Raw genomic sequence first — 19,525 nt, forward strand, 5'->3', positions numbered from 1 at the left:
GCACATTATTATATTCTCTGTGCTTTGAGGTTAGGCTTGAAGATGACTAATGATGCACTTGGACATTGCCATGTACTGAATGCCTACTAAGTGCCAGGCATTATTAATTCAACAAGTTCTCAATGGAACAGGTACTGGCTGTAGTACCAAAATCTGCAGGCATTTGGGGTACACTGGTGGACAAAAGGAAGATCCCTCCCTTGTGGAGTTTATCAGGACAGTCACTTTTAGATATGTAACCACCCTTGTGGTGCTATCCCTCTTTTGCAGTTGTGGAAACTGTGGCACAAGGAAGTTGTCACTTGCTGAAGATCACAGTTAGTTAGCCACTTGTGTCTAACGACTACAAAGCCTTTCCACTATGCTGCTCTACCTTCTAAGAGCTGCACATTAAGAAAAGGAGTCAGACTGACCTGGTTTGTACCCACAGTCTTATTAGCCACGTGACCTTGAACAAGTTACTTAACCTCCCTGGGGCTTAGGCTCTTTATCTGCAATCTGGGAATAATGTTTCCCTTGGAGGGCTAGAAGAAACAAAAGGTATCTGTCAGCCAGGCTGTAAAGGCAGTCTACTGTACTTAGTAAGGGCGTCAATTCTATGCAAATGAAAGATCTTGGTGTTTTTCAAGTTTCTTTCCATCTTGCACTGTGTTATTTTCATCATGCACATATTCTATTAATAGAGTTTTGCTATAGTTTATACAAAGTATAAATGATTAAATCTTGTATACATTTCTGTTATATACTCCTGGGATAAAGCTTGATTGACTGATCCGCCAAACCACAAGCTAGGCCCTACCGTCCACTACGTGGCAGCTATCTAAACCAGAGTGGAATGTCTTAGAATCTTGTAAATCTAAAAAATTTATGGTGAATGGGCTTCCCTGGTGGCGCAGTGGTTGAGAGTCCGCCTGTTGATGCAGGGGACACGGGTTTGTGCCCTGGTCCGGGAAGATCCCACATGCCGCGGAGCGGCTGGGCCTGTGAGCCATGGCCGCTAAGCCTGCATGTCCGGAGCCTGCGCTCCACAACGGGAGAGCCCACAACAGTGAGAGGCCCGCGTACCGCAAAAAAACCCAAAACCAAAACAAAACAATTTATGGTAATAAAAATACAGCTTAAACTAGTAAAAAGTATGCCCCCAAATCAAAGCCTAACATTACTACTTTGTAGCTTTATTTTGTACATGATTCTGCATATAACACAGAGAGAGTTCTCTGCAATTTCATCCTTGTCTCCTTTGAGAGGGAAAGGTAATTTGGCTGAGGATGGGGTATTATTAATGGGTGGAGGGCAAGTTGCTGTCTTCAAGAGTTAAGTAGAAGATAGAGGAGAAGTGAGGGTGTCTGAGTGCAGGTGACAGTTTTGTCCTTCCCGTGGCCCTGGGCTCTGCGTTAGGACCCACGTGAGTCAGTCTCAAGATGGCTGTCAAACTGCCTTAGTTAGGCTTGCGCCACACCTCCTGGCTAGCCTTCTCCTTAGATGACCCAAGAATTACCTTGCTTTCAGTCACTCAGAAGTCAGAATTCCCACTCAGTAAACTGACCTCAGCCTGATGGGACTGAGGATCTTACTACAACAAGGTTTTCTTCATCAACCAGGACTGAGTCAACCATGGCTGCACACCTTGTACAGTAGGGCCTTATTAATCCAAAAGACCCTCTGGTCGATGGAAGGCATGTGGGGAGATATTTCTGAGCAGGATTATGTGTGTTCTGAAGGCTGTGTTTCTATTTTTTCCCTCTACCACCATCTGCTCATACTCTGTTCCCCCAAATGACCAAATTAAATATTCTACCAGGGAACATACTTTATGGCTTCTGTACTCTTTAGTAGAAATAGTCGTAATTCATTCTTCCTTATCTTCTTACGTTGTTTTAATGAATCCTGTAAGGTAAAGTACAAAGTGCAGCAGCAGTGGTGCTAGTAAAGAAAATGGGTCAGCACAGGAAATATTCAAAACTTCCGATCAACAGTGAATTCTCAGTGCAGGTCTTCACGTCACTTCTGTGAAAGGTCCACTACTGGGAAGAGGGATTATTTAATGGGACTGTGACTTCTTTTCTACTGAAAGGATAAAGAATCAGACTGTGTGGAGCTCAACTGAAGGACAAACGTCTCAGGTTCTTCCAAGATGGAAAAGGAACGGTAGGCTCTATTCTTACAGCATTTAGAGTATCTTTTGAAGTTTAAAATAAAATAAGAAAAAGAAAATGGCCTTATGTAGTTCAGAAAGATGTGTTTCAAAGAACAGAGCAGGCATACCGATAACACATATACCATTTTGATACTTCTGACCGAAAGGGGTTACACTTTCCTGCTTGTTCTTTCAGTACTTTCCTTTTTGTACTTTCTCCTTCCTTCCTCCCTTCCTCCCTTCCCTCCCTTCCCCCCCCCCCCCCCCTTTTCCCTTTTTTTTTTTTTTTTTTTACTATTTGTGGATAAAGGTCAAAGACAGACACTAACATTACACCAAACTGGAAACTAATCCAAATACTCTCAACCTTTGTAAATGATCAGAATGCCATACAGGTTGCCATCTACATTTATAGACTTACTTTTTATAGTCATTTATAGACTTCTTAAATTCCTGGATTTAAAAAGTTCTGGCCTGCTGTATGTTCCAGGCAAAAAACTCATTTTCTTGCATCCTGAGGAGTCTAGAATCAACTGCTGATGCAAGAGACGGAATGTTTTATGTAACACTGTTCTGTGTATTTTATTTCTTAGACAGGATCAAAGATTCTTCTAAATATTTCCCAAACATCAACCAGAAATTCTTCAGTGCTGACAAAGTTCTCAAAACAACACTCCCCAAAGCATCAATAGAGACTGGGGGGGGTGGGGGTAGAGGAAGATATTAAGGTGAGTTCATTTTCTAGTAAACTTTGTCAAGTTTCATCAGAAAGCAGAGGTCAGTGCTGATGATCTAGCCCAACAGTTTAGTAAACAACTGCTACATCTGAGCTGCAGAGAGGAGGAATCAGGATGGGACCACTGCAGTAAATAAAGTGTCAAAGAGCAGATGATTTCTTTGCAGATAGTCATTAGGAGATAGGGAGTAGAGAGAGAAAAGTGCTTCTATCCAGGGATCACTTCCTATGACTCGGCATAAAAACAGAGTCACTTGAGTAATAACTGGACTTTGTTTAAATTCAGAAACATAAGCAGAGTTAACATCTGGATGAATAGCTACCTAACCTGAAATTTAAGCTGGCAGAATAACAATTAGAGAAGTAAGTAAGTATATGTAGTGGGTTGAATAGTGTCTTCCCCAAAATTTACATCCACCAAAACTTCAGAATATGACCTAATTCAGAAAGGGTCCTTTTTTTTTTTAACATCTTTATTGGAATATAATTTCTTTACAATGGTGTTAGTTTCTGCTTCATAACAAAGTGAATCAGCTATACATATACATATATCCCAATATCTCTTCCTTCTTGCGTCTCCCTCCCTCCCACCCTCCCTATCCCACCCCTCTAGGTGGTCACAAAGCACCGAGCTGATCTCCTTGTGCCATGCAGCTGCTTCCCACTAGCTATAGGTTTTACATTTGGTAGTGTATATATGTCGATGCCACTCTCTCACTTTGTCCCAGCTTACCCTCCCCGTGTCCTTAAGTCCATTCTCTAATAGGTCTGCGTCTTCATTCCTCTCCTGCCCCTAGGTTCTTCATGACGATTTTGTTTTTTTTCTTTAGATTCCATATATATGTGTTAGCATATAGTATTTTTCTCTTTCTGACTTCATTCTGTATGACAGACTCTAGGTCCATCCACCTCACTACAAATAACTCAATTTTTTTTCGTTTTATGGCTGAGTAATATTCCATTGTATATATGTGCCACATCTTCTTTATCCTCGGAAGGGGTCCTTGAAGATGTAATTAAGGTTAAGGATTGAGATGAGATCATAGTGGATTAATGTGGGCCTTAAATCCAATGGGAATGTCCTTATGAGATAGAAAAGGGGATCATGTAAAGATACTAGGGAAGAGTTATGTAACCTCAAGCTAAGGAATGCCAGGAGGTAACTAGCTGGCAGAGGCAAGGAAGGATTCTCCCTTAGAACTCTGGGAGAGGGTGTGGCCCTGCCAGTACCTTTGATTTCAGACTTCTGGCCACCAAAACTATGAGATAATAAACTTTTTTTTTTTAAGCCATCAAATTTGTGACTTTTTTTTTTAACATCTTTATTGGAGTATAGTTGCTTTACAATGGTGTGTTAGTTTCTGCTGTATAACAAAGTGAATCAGCTATATATATACATATATCCCCATATCTCCTCCCTCTTGCATCTCCCTCCCACCCTCCCCATCCCACCCCTCTAGATGGACACAAAGCACCAACCTGATCTCCCTGTGCTATGTGGCTGCTTCCCACTAGCTACCTGTTTTACATTTGATAGTATATATAAGTCCATGCCACTCTCTCACTTCGTCCCAGCATACCCTTCCCATCTCCCTGTGTCCTCAAGTCCATTCGCTACGTCTGCGTCTTTATTCCTGTCCTACCCCTAGGTTCTTCAGGACCATTTTATTTTTAATTTTTATTATCATTTTAGATTCCACATATATATGTTAGCATACAGTATTTGTTTTTCTCTTTTTGACTTATTTCATTCTGTATGACAGTCTCTAGGTCCATCCACCTCACTACAAATAACTCAATTTCGTTTCTTTTTATGGCTGAGTAATATTCCACTGTATATATGTTACATATCTTCTTTATCCATTCATCTGTTGATGGACACTTAGGTTGCTTCTGTGTCCTGGCTATTGTAAACAGTGCTGCAGTGAACATTGTGGTGTATGTCTCTTTTTGAATTATGGTTTTCTCAGGGTATATGCCCAGTAGTGGGATTGCTGGGTTGTATGGTAGTTCTATTTTTAGTTTTTTAAGGAACCTCCATACTGTTCTCCATAGTGGCTGTATCAATTTACATTCCCACCAACAGTGCAAGAGGGTTCCCTTTTCACCACACCCTCTCCAGCATTTATTGTTTGTAGATTTTTTGATGATGGCCATTCTGACTGGTGTGGGGTGATACCTCATTGTAGTTTTGATTTGCATTTCTCTAATGATTGGTGATGTTGAGCATCCTTTCATGTGTTTGTTGGCAATCTGTATATTTTCTTTGGGGAAATGTCTATTTAGGTCTTCTGCCCATTTTTGGATTGGGCTGTTTGTTTTTTTTGATATTGAGCTGCATGAGCTGCTTATAATTTTGGAGATTAATCCTTTGTCAGTTGCTTCATTTGAAAATACTTTCTCCCATTCTGAGGGCTGTCTTTTTGTCTTGTTTATGGTTTCCTTTGCTGTGCAAAAGATTTTAAGTTTTATTAGGTCCCACTGTTTATTTTTATTTCCATTTCTCTAGGAGGTGGGTCAAAAAGGACCTTGCTGTGATTTATGTCATACAGTGTTCTGCCTATGTTTTCCTCTACGAGTTTTATACTGCCTGGCCAAACATTTAGGTCTTTAATCCATTTTGAGTTTATATTTGTGCATGGTGTTAGGGAATGTTCTAATTTCATTCTTTAGCATGGAGCTGTCCACTTTTCCCAGCACCACTTATTGAAGAGGCTGTCTTTTCTCCATTGTATATTCTTGCCTACTTTATCAAAGATAAGGTGACCATATGTCTGTGGGTTTATCTCTGGGCTTTCTATCCTGTTCCATTGTTCTATCTTTCTGTTTTTGTGCCAGTACCATACTGTCTTGATTACTGTAGCTTTGTAGTATAGTCTGAAGTCAGGGAACCTGATTGCTCCAGCTCCGTTTTTCGTGCTCAAGATTGCTTTGGCTATTCGGGGTCTTTTGTGTTTCCATACAAACTGTGAAATTTTTTGTTCTAGTTCTGTGAAAAATGTCATTCATAGTTTGATAGGGATTACACTGAATCTTTGGATAGTATAGTCATTTTCACAATGTTGTTTCTTCCAATCCAAGAACATGGTGTATCTCTCCATCTGTTTGTATCATCTTTAATTTCTTTTACCTATGTCTTATAGTTTTCTGCATACAGGTGTTTTGTCTCCTTAGGTAGGTTTATTCCTAGGTATTTTATTCTTTTTGTGCAATGGTAAGTGGGACTGTTTCCTTAATTCCTCTTTCACATTTTTCATTATTAGTGTATAGGAATGCAGGAGATTTCCGTGCATTAATTTTGTATCCTCCTACTTTACCAAATTCATTGATTAGCTCTAGTAGTTTTCTGGTAGCATCTTTAGGACTCTCTACATACAGTATCATGTCATCTGCAAACAGTGACAGTTTTACTTCTTTGCCGATTTGGATTCTTTTTATTTCTTTTTCTTCTCTGATTGCTGTAGTGAAAACTTGCAAAAATAGGTTGAATAACAGTGGTGAGAGTGGGCAACCTTGTGTTCCTCATTTTAGTGGAAATGGTTTCAGTTTTTCACCATTGAGAATGATGTTGCCTGTGGGTTTGTTGTATATGGCCTTTATCATGTTGAGGTAAGTTCCCTCTATGCCTACTTTCTGGAGGGTTTTATCATAAATGAGTGTTGAATTTTGTCAGACTTTTTCTGCATCTATTGATATGATCATATGGTTTTTCTCCTTCAATTTGTTAATATGGTGTATCACATTGATTGAATTGTGTATATTGAAGAATCCTTCCATCCCTGGGATAAACCCCACTTGATCATGGTGTATGATCCTTTTCATGTTCTGTTGGATTCTCTTTGCTAGTATTTTGTTGAGGATTTTTGCATCTATGTTCATCAGTGATATTGGCATGTAGTTTTCTTTTTTTGTGATGTCTTTGTCTGGTTTTGGTATCAGGGTGATGGTGGCCTCGTAGAATGAGTTTGGGAGTGTTTCTCCCTCTGCTGTATTTTGGAAGAGTTTGAGAAGGATAGGTGTTAGCTCTTCTCTAAATGTTTGACAGAATTCGCCTGTGAAGCCATCTGGTCCTAGGCTTTTGCTTGTTGGAAGATTTTTAATAACCGTTTCAATTTCAGTGCTTGTGATTGGTCTCTTTATATTTTCTATTTATTCCTGGTTCAGTCTCGGAAGGTTGTGCTTATCTAAGAATTTGTCCATTTCTTCCTGGTTGTCCATTTTATTGGCATATAGTCGCTTGTAATAATCTCTAATGAACCTTTGTATTTCTGCAGTGTCATTTGTTACTTCTCTGTTTTCATTTCTAATTCTATTGAGTCTTCTCCCTTTTTTTCTTGATGAGTCTGGCTAATGGTTTATCAATTTTGTTTATCTTCTCAAAAGAACCAGCTTTTAGTTTTATTGATCTTTGCTATAGTTTCCTTCATTTCTTTTTCATTTATTTCTGATCTGATCTTTATTTCTTTTCTTCTGCTAACTTTGGGGTTTTTTGTTCTTCTTTCTCTAATTGCTTTAGGTGTAAGGTTATGTTGTTTATTTGAGATGTTTCTTGTTTCTTGAGGTAGGATTGTATTGCTATAAACTTCCCTCTTAGAACTGCTTTTGCTGCATTCCATAGGTTTTGGGTCGTCGTGTTTTCATTGTCATTTGTTTCTAGGTATTTTTTGATTTCCACTTTGACTTCTTCAGTGATCTCTTGCTTATTTAGTAGTGTATTGTTTTGCCTCCATGTGTTTTTACTTTTTACAGATTTTTTCCTGTACTTGATATCTAGCCTCATAGTGTTGTGGTTGGAAAAGATACTTGATATGATTTCAGTTTTCTTAAATTTACCAAGGCTTGATTTGTGACCCAAGATGTGATCTATCCTGGGGAATATTTGTTGAGCACTTGAGAAGAAAGTGTATTCTGTTGTTTTTGGATGGAATGTCCTATAAACATCAATTAAGTCCATCTTGTTTAATGCATCATTTAAAGCTTGTGTTTCCTTATTTATTTTCATTTTGGATGATCTGTCCATTGGTGAAAGTGGGGTGTTAAAGTCCCCTACTATTACTGTGTTACTGTCAATTTGCCCTTTTATAGCTGTTAGTATTTGCCTTATGTATTGAGGTGCTCCTATGTTGGGCGCATATATATTTATAATTGTTATATCTTCTTGGATTGATCCCTTGATCATTATGTAGTGGCCTCCTTCCTTGTCTCTTGTAACATTCTTTAAAGTCTATTTTATGTGATATGAGTATTGCTACTCCAGCTTTCTTTTGATTTGCATTTGCATGGAGAATCTTTTTCCATCCCCTCACTTTCAGTCTGTACGTGTCCCTATTTCTGAAGTTGGTCTCTTGTAGGCAGCACATATATGGGTCTTGTTTTTGTATCCATTCAGCCAGTCTATGTCTCTTGGTTGGAGTATTTAATCCATTTACATTTAAGGTAGTTATTGATATGTGTGATCCTATTACCATTTTCTTAATTGTTTTGGGTTTGTTATTGTAGGTCTTTTCCTTCTCTTGTGTTTCTTGCCTGGAGAAGTTCCTTTGGCATTTGATGTAAAGCTGGTTTGGTGGTGCTGAATTCTCTTAGCTTTTGCTTGTCTGTAAATGTTTTAATTTCTTCACTGAATCTGAATGAGATCCTTGCTGGGTACAGTAATCTTTGTTGTAGGTTTTTCCCTTTCATCATTTTAAATATATCCTGCCACTCCCTTCTGGTTTTTCAGAGTATCTGCTGAACCATCAGCTGTTACCCTTATGGGGATTCCCTTGTATGATATTTGTTGCTTTTCCCTTGGTACTTTTAATATTTTTTCTTTGTATTTAACTTTTGATAGTTTGATTAGTATGTGTCTTGGAGTGTTTCTCCTTGGATTTATCCTGTATGGGACTCTCTGCTCTTTCTGGACTTGATTGACTATTTCCTTTCCTGTATTAGGGAAGATTTCAACTATAATCTCCTGAAATATTTTGTCAGTCCCTTTATTTTTCTCTTCTTCTTCTGGGACCCATATAATTTGAATGTTGGTATGTTTAATGTTGTCCCAGACGCCTCTGAGACTCTCAATTCTTTTCATTCTTTTTTCTTTATTCTGCTCTGCGGTAGTCATTTCCACTATTTTATCTTCCAGGTCCCTTATCTGTTCTTCTCCCTCAGTTATCTGCTATTGATTCCCTCTAGAGAATTTTAAATTTCATTTATTGTGTTATTCATCATTGTTTGCTTGCTCTATAGTTCTTCCAGGTCCTTACTAAACGTTTCTTTTATTTTCTCCATTCTATTTCCAAGATTTTGGATCATCTTTACTATCATTACTCTGAATTCTTTTTCAGGTAGACTGTGTATTTCCTCTTCATTTGTTTGGTGTGGTGGGTTTTTACCTTGCTCTTCATCTGCTGTGTATTTCTCTGTCTTCTCATTTTGCTTAACTTATTGTGTTTGGGGTTTCATTTGTGCAGGCTGCAGGTGTGTAGTTCCCGTTGTTTTTGGTGTCTGCCCCCCAGTGGCTAAGGTTGGTTCAGTGGGTTGTGTAGGCTTCCTGGTGGAGGGGACTGGTCCCTGTGTTTTGGTGGATGAGGCTGAATCTTGTCTTTCTGGTGGGCAGGATTGTGTCCGGTGGTGTGTTTTGGGGTGTCTGTGAACTTAGTATGATTTTAGGCAGCCTCTCTGCTAATGGGTGGGGTTGTGTTCCTGTCTTGCTAGTTGTTTGGCATAGGGTTTCCAGCACTGTAGCTTGCTGGTCGTTGGGTGGAGCTGGGTCTTAGCGTTAGGATGGAAATGTCTGGGAAATGTTTGGCCGTTTGATATTACGTTGTGCCGGGAGGTCTCTGGTGGACCAATGTCCTGAACTCAGCTCTCCCACCTCAGAGGCTCAGGCCCGACACCCGGCCAGAGCACCAAGACCCTGTCATCCACATGGCTAAATCATTCTGCTTCCTTTTTAAGTCCACGTCCCAACAAAAACAGACAAAGTCCAACTTATTACAGTTCTTTTCCTTATTCCCTGCTATACAGTTCTGAGAATCTGTCTTCCCTAGGACCTCTCCAGACTGAGATTTTCCATTGTAGTTTCATCACTCCATTTTGCCATCTGTCCCAATTCTTGTTTTTGACTATCCTCTCTCCTGTATCCAGGCAGGACTTGGAGAGGGCTCCGCACTCACAGCAGCGCAATACAAGACCCCTGGCTCTGGCTCCCGCCTGTGCCTCCCTACATTCAGCCAGTGGGAAATGTGTGTCTGTGGTGATTTTTAATGGCAGCCTAGGAAACTAAAACAATATACATTAAGAAATATCGAATGTCAAGGACTGCTTCTTTTTTGAGGCATTATTTTGGGGAAGGACATTTCTTCTAGAGATTTGTTGTACTCTTGAGTTATCAAGTGGCATTTTGAGAATAAAGAGCAAGGGCACCTAACTGTTAGAGACGGCTGTATGGAAAACGAAGAGTTTGTTTTCTAAATTTATCTGAAGAGGTTGACTACAGGTTCTTATGGAGCATGCAGAGCTACCATTTTATGGCAGTTCCTACAAACTGCTCAGATCTGTTCCTTAGTTGAGAAGGAGAGGCTGTGACAGTGGTTCTCAACCTTCAGTGGCCTAAGAATCACCTGGGGAACTAAATGAAAATGAAGAGTCCTGGACCTCATTCCCAGAGATTCTCATTTAGCATGTATGGGTGAGATCAAGGAATCTACATTTTAACAGGTACTCCAGGAGATTCTGCTCTGATGCAGAGGGTTGGAGGGCCACATTTTGGAAAACATTAGGTTATAAGGATGGTTCTAAGCAGAGGAGACTGTGAGGAGTTGTGTTTAAGAGCTGGGTTCTTAGAATCAGATAAGACTGTGGGTTCGTCGTCTAGTTCCACTCCTTGTTAACGTGTGGCTTGGGAAACATACACCTCTGGGAGGATTATATGAGATCATCCTAGTAAGTGGTTGATGAATGTTGTCTATTAAAATTATTTTACAATTTACTTAAGATAAAAACAATTTGCTCTAATTCTCATTACATAGTGACTTACTTAATTAGAACAGTAACGGCCATAGTTGTGCCCACATAGTGTGAGATTTTGAATAGGGTATTGATAAGAGTTTATTCCCCGCTTTGGGGTACTGGAGAGGGATCTTGCTGGATATGATTTCAGATAACTGAGACAGCAAGAGGGAACAATACAGCTAGCATTAACAAGAGAAATTTTAAAAGGAAGAAGGCAAACCCCAACTCTTCCAACGCTGTAGTTTTGCCTGAAAACCTGGTGGCTTCTACGTTTACCACTAAAATCATTCTCATGTATTTGGCATGCCCAGTGTCACAGTTGTATATCTGGGCTGGATCGGAAAGAGTGGCATTCTTGACCTCCAAATTCAACCTAGTTTCTCAGTCTCATTTCTTTATATACTAGTAAAAGAAGAGGAAAGGAAAAAGAAAAAAACAAAATAGGTGCATGAGTAAAGTTCCCTTTTTATTAGTACTAGAATACTTAAGTACAGTTTCATATTTGTAGAAAACTTCCTCAGTGGGACTGGCGGGCAGGGAGGAGCGAGGACTGGAAGTGAGCAAGGCTGCAGGCATCTAACAGAGGTTTACTGACTAATGCCAGGGGAGCAGAAAGTCTGGTGGTCTGAACCCTGAAGGCTGAAGAGAGAGCTCTGGTCTGAATCTTAGAGCCATGTGGGATAGTAAGTTTCATATTACTACTTTTTAACACCAGTACTCATGCAGCTGAGGCTACACTTAATAGCAGGTTTTTTTTTTTTTAAGTTTTAAAGTAGTATATAAAGTGTTTAAAGGAGTATATAAAGACATAAGGTTAACGTATGATAAAAACCAGTTGCTCTCATCTTTTTTCCTGTTCTTAGCAGCTCACTAGAACAGAGATGCTTAACAAGAGGTTAGGTAAGATCTGTACTACATTAATATGTTAGCATTTATTACCAGACACATGGTATTAGAGGTTCTAGTCATTATAACAGGCAAGAAAAAGAAAGAAAAGGCATACAGATTGAAAAGGAAAAAGTAAAACTGCCTTTTATTTACAGACAATTTGATAGACTATCAAAAAGCTACTGGAATAATAAGTGGATTTAGCAAGGTTGCAGAATACAAGTTCAATATAAAAATAAACTTATTTCTGTATACTAGCGATGAACAGTTAGAAATTCAAATTTTAAAGAATATCATTTACTTTATCATCAACAATATAAAACATTTGGGGGTAAATTTAACAAAATATGTGCAAGACTGCAAACTACAAACATTACTGAGAGAAATTTGAAAGACCTAAATAATTGGAGAGATTACAAGCATACCTTGGAGATATTGCAGGTTCGGTTCCAGACTACTACAATGAAGGGAGTATCACAATAAAGTGAGTCACAAATTTTGGGGTTTCTAAGTGCGTATGAAAGTTATGTTTACACTATACTGTAGTCTGTTAGGTGTGCAATAGCATTATGTCTAAAAAAAATGTACATGCCTAATTAAAAAATACTTTATTGCTAAAAAATGCCAACCATTATCTGACAACACAGGGTTGCCACATACCTTCAATCTGTAAAAAAAAAAAAACGCAGTACCTGTGAAGTGCAATAAAGCAAGGCACAGTAAAACAACTGATGGTTGTACGATGTCCAGAGATTGGAAGATTCACCATTGTTAAGAGGATATTTGTCCTCCAAACTGATCTACAGATTCAAAGCAATCTTAATCAGAGCTCCTAGTATGCTGTGTGTAAGTTAACTGATTCTAAATTTTATATAGATATGCAAAGTAACTAGAATAACAAAACAACTTTGAAAAAGAAGAACAAAGTTGGGGGCCTTATACTAGCTAACTTAAGGACTCTTTCTAAAGGTTCAAGTAATCAAAACAGTGTGGTGCTGGAGGAGGGCTAGACGTATCGCTCAGTGGAACAGAACAGAGTCCAGGAACTATTCATACTTATACAGCCAATTCATTTTCAACAAAGTTGCCTGATTCAATGGAGAAAAGATGGTCTTTGCAATAAATGGTAATGGAACAACTGGATATCTACATGTAAAGGCAAAGAAACAAATTTGATGCTTACTTCACACCATATACAAAAATTAACTCAAAATGGATTGTGGGCCTAAATGTAAATACTAAAACTATATAATTTCTGTAGGAAAACATAAAGGAAAATCTTTGTGACCTGGGCTAGGCAACATTTCTTAGATAGGTCACAGAGAACAAAAACAAGAAAGGAAACAATGGAGAAATTGTACTTCATCAAAATTAAACACCTTGACTCTGCATAAGACAATATGAAGGAAATGAAAAGGCAAGCCACAGACTGGGAGAAAATAACTGCAAACCAATTCCAAAGAAGTTATATGAAAAGCAGGTAAATCCAGGAAAAGATGCATAACATCTTTAGTTATTAGGGAAATACAAACTGAAACCACAGGAAGATACCACTACATACTTAACGGAATGGCTAGAATTAAAAAAACTGACAATATCAAGTTTTGATGAGGATGCCAAACAACTGGAACTCTGTCTGCCACACTGCTGATGGGAATGTAAGCTAGTACAGCCACTTTGGAAAAGAGTTTCGCAATGGCCCACTAATCACACTCCTAGGTATTTACCCAAGAAAACATAAGCAAATTCTTTTATGCAAATGTTTGTAGCAGTTTTATACATAATATTCTAAAACTGTAAGCAACCCAAATATCTATCAATCCATGAATGGGTAAACAAATTGTGGCATATGCCATACAGTGGAATACGACTCAGCCATAAAAAGGAATAAACTGATACATAAAACAATATGGACGAAACTTAAAAGCATTATGCTAAGTGAAAGAAGCCAGATACAGTTAACTCCATACCATTTAATTCCATTTATATAAAAATCTAGAAAAGGCAAAACTATAGGGACAGCAGATGAGCAGTTTCTAGGGACTGGGGGGTTCAGAGGAGAGGTCTGACTGCAAATGGGGTCATATGAGAACTTTTAGGGGTGATGGGATGTTCTGTAGTTTGATTATGGTGGTAGTTATGTGACTGTGCATTTATCAAAACGTATCTAATTGTACAGTTAAAATGTACTTGCACTTTAAGGCAAGTAGACTGTACCTCTACAAGTTGTTTTTTAAAGCTTTTCAAATATGAACTCTAAAATACTGAAGTGATATAACAAATTTGTAATATCTGCTATAGTCCAAATAGAGCTTTATTTATGCTGGTTGGATTCTCATCAAACCAAAATGTTAGAAAACACAGTATTTAAAGTTTGAAACAAGTCCAAAATTTATTCACATGCACTAATTTTAATGATTTTTTTGGTATTAGCATTTTATTGGAAACAACATTTTCCTATTCATTCAAATAAACACTGACGTATCAGTAAGCTCTGCATTATTGTTTTGCACCTTTTTCCCTTTCTTGGCTAATATAATTCCCTAACTAAGAAATTACGCTTAGTGCAACCTGACATTTAAAAATTTCTACCACCCTAATTTCTTTCAGGGTCACAAATATCTGAAATGTTTTCTTGCTACTATCTAGAAAGGAAAGGGTTGAATCAACATAATTCTGAAGCAGTTACAAATCAATTAGGATTGACACAGAAAAGAATAAAGATGACAAGACAAGTGGGAGACAATGTGTCTTGAGACCAATATTTTAGAAGCAGAGCTCTCTAATATATTAGATCACCACAGTGGGAGCAGGGCTTCAGGTTCATCAATCAAAGCACACAAGCACACACCCTTGTACCCTTCAATATTAAAACAGTATAGCATCTCATCTGTTTAATCATTCAGATTTTGGAGGATTTATTTCTGCTTTTAACCAACACCACGACACAGAAACTTATAAAACATTTGGGAACTGGTTTAACATACCCATTGTAACCATCCCCCCCGGCCAGGTACTCCCTCTGCCACCACCCAAAACAGAGCACCAATCCCCTCACGTGCCACAGCAACTCAACAGCAGCACCTCCTCAGCGGCACAGAAGGTGGGACACTTGCGTTGAGATTACCTCGCACCGCTTTGAGTTACTCACACACAGTGGCTGTAGACCAGGCCGGGCCTGGGCAGAACTGCGCAGAAGGCTGACGGAGAGGTGGTCACTACTCTCCCTCTGCGTGTCCAGAGGCTCCTGCTCTGTCATCTAGTGCTCTCTCCCCCTTTACTGAACAGTACTTTAAACAAGATGATCCATACTTGGATATGAGTAGATTTCAAGAAGTCTTAACCATGCAACCAGTCTTAAGACATAACCAGAAAGAAATCTGATTTAGTCCTCCTGACGTATAATTTACCTTTCCCTGGTAAAAATTTCCCACCATAGCTCCACAGAGCCAATAAATGAAACTGGATTTGAATGCTCGGTTCCTAAGGTTTTGCACTCCCTTTCACTTCACACACCTACATAACCCCTCTGGCTACTGGAGGTTTTTCCTTTTGCTGCCTCCTCCTCACCCAGAGACTCACTTGAGCCTACTGGATGGGTACGTGCTTTGGGGGGAGTATTTGATTTTTTGGCTGGGAATGGAGGCTAGTGGGAGTCCTTGATAAATTTGTGATTATTAGCCAAAACTTGGCCCTCTACTTCTTGGCAATCATACCTATTTCTTTAGTCCATTCTGTGTCCCAGCTGCCCAGATTTGAGTATTTCATGCCTTTGTTTTTCTTTTAAACCTCCACTACAGTTCCTCATCATCCCTCATTCTCATCCTATTTCTCTGAGAAAATAAATCATAAGAAACTTCTACAAGCTCTTACCACCCCATCTACCCACCTACTTGCATGTAAGTCCATATACTCTGCCTACTCTTCTTTATATGGATGACCTGTCCATACTCCTGTTTAGTGCCAATTCCCTCCACCTGTGTGCTCTATCATCCTGTCTACTCCAGTGATATTTGATGATGGTATTTCTCCAGCAATAACCAATCACTCCTGTCTTGCCTATCAACATGGGTATAATTCCTCCCGTCATTCCCTCTTGCCACGTGTCCTCCTAACTACTGCTCACTTCTCTGCTCACCTACATAGCTAAACATCTTGCTTTGTCTATACTCACCATCTTCAATCCTCTCTCATCTCTCTCTTGGACCTATGCCCGTTAAGCTTTGCCCTCACCACTCCACCAAAACTGTTCTCATCAAAGTCATCAGTGACCTTCAAAAAAACCCAAATCCAATGACTCTCTTCCTCCTTGAAAAACTATTTTACCTTATTTCCTTCCGATATTACTCTCTTGGTGCTTTTCCTGACTCACTGATCACTCTCAAGTCTTGGATTTTATTAGTTTATCTGCACTCATTCCCGAGGTGATCTCTTCCAGTCTTAAAGCTTTAAGTACCAAATATGTGCTGATGCCTCCCAAATCTGTACCTCCAGCCTGCCTCTTTCCCTTGCAGACTCATATATCTGACTACTAACTTGGCATCTCCCCTTGGATGTCTAATTAGTATCTCAAGTTTAACATGGCCCCAATGGAACTTCTTCTTGGTCTCTCCCTGCAAACCTGTGCTTCCCACCATCTCTGTCTCAATTAAAGGCAAAACTGTCCTTCCTCCAGTTCAGACCAAGAAGCCTGAAGTCATCCTTGCTTCCTGTCTCTCTCTCATATACTCCACATGCGTTCCATCACAAGGTTCTATTGGCTCTACTTTAAAATAGATGCAGAGTCTAGCCAGCTCTCGCCACCTCCCCAATTTTACCTCAAGCTACCACCTCCCACCCGGATTATTGCAAATATCTTTCTAACTGGTTTCTCTGACCACCCTCCCTCCTACAGATTCATTTCAGCACAGCAGCCAGAGTAATCCTTTCAGAATGTTACTCACTACATTATAACCCACCTTGGTCTCCTCACCCCATCTCATGCAGGGAAAACGCCAAAATCCTACACTCACCTGGCAACCTGCTACCCTTCAGCCCTCGTTTTCTTCTACTGCCCACCAGACTAGCTGCTCCCGCCTCACTGAGTTCTGTGTTCTCCTTTGAACACACCACGCACACTCCCAGGACCCGAGCTGTTTCTCCACCTGAGATGTTCTTCCCCCAAATTCGCCTTTTCAGGGAGGCCCCAAGGACCCTATTTAAGATAGCAGGCTTTCCTCTTCCCTGATTTATTTTTCCTCTATAGGCCTCATCATCAGACATACTATATGTTTTACTTACTTGTTTACCACCCGTTTTCCTCCTGCTAAAATGAAAGCACCACAGGGTAGTAATTTTGTCGCTTTTACTCACTGGCATATCCCCAGTGCTGCTTCAGTGTGCTCGGGAAATAGCTGTTTACTGAATACATTGAATGAGCAGAAAAAGGGAAACTGAGCTGAGCCTCCCTCTGTGGTATATTTCTGCCAGGAAGAGTACCTGAGAATAGAGCCTTTGCTAACAGCCTGCAGGAGAAAGAGGTACTGGGAGGCTGTCACTCGACAGTAATTGTGATTAATGATCCTCCAGACCTGAGGAGAGAAGGAAGACAGGGGTTTATGCTTTTGTTCTTCTGTGAGCATCAGACATTCTTTGTTAACTTAAGCCTCAGATACTCTGCGCTTCTGCCATTCTCTAACTCTATTTGTGCAAACACTGCTATATTATTGTTAAAGCACCAGTATTCTTCACGGGTTTTGGGCAACCTGAGATGATAAAAGGTTTCAGGTGATGTACTGGGAATCAAGGTCACACGTGTGGGGCAGTAAGAGTAGGGCAAGGGAGCTAACTGACCAACATTAGGACATCTACAGGCTGCCACAAGGGTAGGAAGCTAGGGGTCTATTCAATGTGCATAGAGCTGAGTGAGTTTGATATTCCCCCTCTCCCACTACCTTCAAACCCCCAGATGAATATTTTCTAGTTTATGGCATATTTGACAATGCTAAGTATATAATGCTATATTTAAACTGAAATTCTTTCCTGAAATTATGTAATGCAATACTGAGTGCTTTCTGTATCATTTCTCTCTATCAACAAAAGATACTTCATTAAGCCTGCTGGAATGTTGCCTCTTCCTTAATTGAAGAATTACAGTAGAAGCATTCGTTTCCTCATCAACTCCAAAAACATGTCTTTAAAGCGAACCACCAATCTCCTCAAAGAAAACCTTGTAATTTCTCTACTGTGCTATTTTTCTTTCTGTCCATGAGACACATAGGGTTCTCACTTGCTTGAAAAAAATCTCGCAGAGCTGGCATTTCCATCAGTGCAGACATTACTCTGAATACAGTAATTGCTGCCTTACTTACATGACACACTATTTCTACTTTGACCTCTTCCCAGGGGGGTCTCTTCTGCAAATGACCACAGTATTTCATCCTATTATTTCATGTGGCCTGCTAACGAGTTCATCAACCACCTCCTCCCACTGACCAGACAAGTTGCTTAGAGTCCTTCACACCACGCCCAGACCCGTTAAGAATCTTAGCCTGACTTGGTCTGAGATCCCTCCACTTCCAGTCCTGACTCCAAAGCACCTTCTATCAGCTTTTGCCCTACTGACTCAGGTTCCTACCAAACCACTGTTTCCAAACAGAATAGTTCACAAGGGGCAGAGGAGGGTGATGGAGAGGGAAAAGGAAGAGTCAGCAACACTCAGGGAGCTGGTAATCAAAGGGCTTGGCAGGAAATGGGAACTCGGAAGTCACAGGACGCTGGACTGCCTTTCCTTCTGCCCTCATGGTCCGCCCGCCCTCTCCTACTCAACTGAGAACATGTGTGCACACAAACACACACACCCATTCACCCCTCCCCTCCCTGGGATTTCCAGAAACTGGAGCTAAATTATGATCAGAACACATCATTTAGTTTGCTTCATAATGGACTTTCTTGATATCACAAAAAAGGGACAGTGTTTTCAGGGGTTTTTCTGGCTGCAGCAAATTAGAATATATGCTTTGGCTTCATACAGTTAATTCACATAGCTTTGGTCACGTTCACATGGAGACGGCAATGCAAACTTTCTCTTGCACACACAGTGGGGAAGAGGAAGGGCTAAAAGAACAAAAAACAAAAAAAGGCTGGACAAAAGGGTTAGACAAGGTTATAAGAGCAAGTGGTGAGGCCAGACTTGAATAAAGTAAGGGAGGAATGTTGGGGGAAAGCTGATTAAGAAAGAAGAAAAAAGACCCCAAGCAAAATTAATTTCAGTATCTATTAAATGTCCATCGATGAAAAATAGAGGAAAAGCAGAAAGAAAGTAAAGGGTGAGGACGCAATAATGGTCAAGTCCAAGGAGTTTAAAAAAAAAAGGACAAGTTACACTCATGTCCGTGGAGGCCCTCATTTCAGAGTACTTATCTACAATGCTTGTTTCTATTAAAACTGAACTTCTGGTAAAACAGAAAAGACATATTTAATGTGGTGAACCAACTAGTTGGGATGAAAACTGATTCCCAAACCAAAGGAACATAAGAATATATAAGGTCAGTATTTTAATTTGAAACAGACTAAGTCTCCTGTTTTCAATGACAGGCTGTTACAGCACTTGTGACATTCTTGAATTTAGCAGTGACATCAGACCTTGGTTTATAGAACTATTCAAACAGCAAGGTCTTAAATACCTGAAAGATCTGTGAATATAAAGATGATCTTAATATTCCTAATGCTCTGGTGTTAAAAACACTTTCCACCAGACCTTGATATACAAGTGGATAAATCATATT

At 39.7% G+C, this 19,525-nt stretch overlaps 1 protein-coding gene across 8 annotated transcripts in view; it reads right to left on the reverse strand.

Annotated features, from left to right (window-relative positions):
• LCLAT1 (lysocardiolipin acyltransferase 1) overlaps positions 1-19,525 on the reverse strand; it is a 253,581-nt gene that overhangs the window by 20,064 nt on the left and 213,992 nt on the right. The window lies entirely within an intron of this gene.

The sequence above is a fragment of the Aethalodelphis obliquidens genome, unplaced genomic scaffold (assembly GCF_003676395.1).
Source record: "Aethalodelphis obliquidens isolate GAN/ISIS:26980383/991018 unplaced genomic scaffold, ASM367639v1 scaffold12, whole genome shotgun sequence".
In the NCBI taxonomy this organism is placed as follows: domain Eukaryota; kingdom Metazoa; phylum Chordata; class Mammalia; order Artiodactyla; family Delphinidae; genus Aethalodelphis; species Aethalodelphis obliquidens.